At 44.7% G+C, this 1,534-nt stretch overlaps 1 non-coding gene across 1 annotated transcript; it reads right to left on the reverse strand.

The window, feature by feature from the left end:
* Positions 1-869: 869 nt before the first annotated feature.
* LOC140283545 (U5 spliceosomal RNA) lies at positions 870-989 on the reverse strand. The gene has a single exon (XR_011910141.1). It is a non-coding gene; the product is annotated as a U5 spliceosomal RNA (small nuclear RNA).
* Positions 990-1,534: the final 545 nt, after the last annotated feature.

A 1,534-nucleotide genomic window follows, 5' to 3' on the forward strand; every position in this document is an offset into this window, starting at 1 on the left:
TTTAGGTATGTATGGTTGGCATTTGCACCTCTTTTTATACTGATTGCTGAAGATTAAGTTGTACTTTCTCAAACTACAACATTTTTTTATTTGTTGAAACTTGATTTGAAGTGGATAAATAAGGAGGACAAACAGTTTTAAGTTTTAAATTGACCTTCTGTTGACCTTCGGGGAGGTGAGTATCTTCACTAGACTCACCTGTCTGCTCTTCCTCCTCATTTAGCGTAGCTCCACCCTCTGCCTGTGAATTCTCACAGACTTCAACACTGAGTGGTGAGGCCTCTACAGGCCCCTCCCCTTTTTGCTCCTCACTTCCAATCCAAGCTTTTGGCGGGAAGTTTGAATTTATTGGGTCAACCTCTTCACTTTGTTCACCAACTGCCACCTTTGGTCCTTCTCTTTGTTGGCTTGACTGTGGCTTTATCGTCTTTAATTTGTTGGCAAAATATTTAGGGAAATCTCTGAAGAGGTGATTTAATTCTCCACAGAGATTACATTTCCTGCCATTTGGACACTCTCCAAAAGTTTGCCCAATTTCTCTGCTCTTCCCACATAACACCTTGGTACAAGCCTCAACCAGGTGCCCATGCTCACCACACTTGCGGCAGAACTTGGGCTGCCCCTGGTAGTGGATGTAACCTCGGTTTTCAAGGTGGCCAGAGTGTCGCCCACCCGCTGCACTGAGCACTCTTCAGCCCTTTTAAATGGTATAACTTTGCACTCCCGCACGCTCCAGCAAGCACCATTCAAGCAACAACTTTGCACTCCAGCTTCGAACATCGGCACAGTCGCAACAAGTAAGGCGACTCTACTCAGAGAAGTCACTCTGCACAGTAACAAGATTTCTTTTGCACAGACAGAAAGGGCTTCACCCGCAAAGGTAAAGCCTGCCAAAAATAGAAACAACTCAATAGTGCTGCTCTCCACAGAAATCTTTAGTAAAAGGCGAAAGACTTATGAGAAAGAGTTATGAAGAGAAACCAGAGTACGATTATCCGTCACTGCGGGAGCAGGGCATCAGGCTAGTTGGCATAGCCACCTTCCCCATGGTGAGCTTTGCTTGGTTGAGACGCTTGCCCCCCCCCCCCTTGCTCCTCGGCTGACCAAGTAGGAACAATCGGGCCCTATTCGATGGCTGCCTTGTCTTTTACTCTGTGCAAAAGACAAGGCAGCAACAAAAACACCACGAGAATCCCGTATTGAGGCTTTGTTCTGACCGCTCATTCGGGGTCGCGTTTCTTTCAAGCAATTCTCCTGGTTAGCCGACACTCGGCTCGCTCCCATAGCCGTGTTAAAGTCTACTTCGCATTCACTCTCTTTTCTCAGCAGACTCTTGGGATTTTATCTATAAAATGAATTCCTTCACTCAAACTATGTGAAAACTGCTTTGTCCTTAATATTTACCATGTCTAGAAAGATTTAAACAAAAAAAACAACGTTGTACTTTGCAGTAAAAGAAAGAGCAAATCTAAAGTTTCAGGAATCCGAGAATAAGCTTACTTTCATGAGTTCTTCACGATTTCGGATTTTGCTA

This window comes from Leuresthes tenuis, unplaced genomic scaffold, assembly GCF_036924035.1.
Source record: "Leuresthes tenuis unplaced genomic scaffold, fLeuTen1.0.hap1 SCAF_23, whole genome shotgun sequence".
NCBI lineage: Eukaryota > Metazoa > Chordata > Actinopteri > Atheriniformes > Atherinopsidae > Leuresthes > Leuresthes tenuis.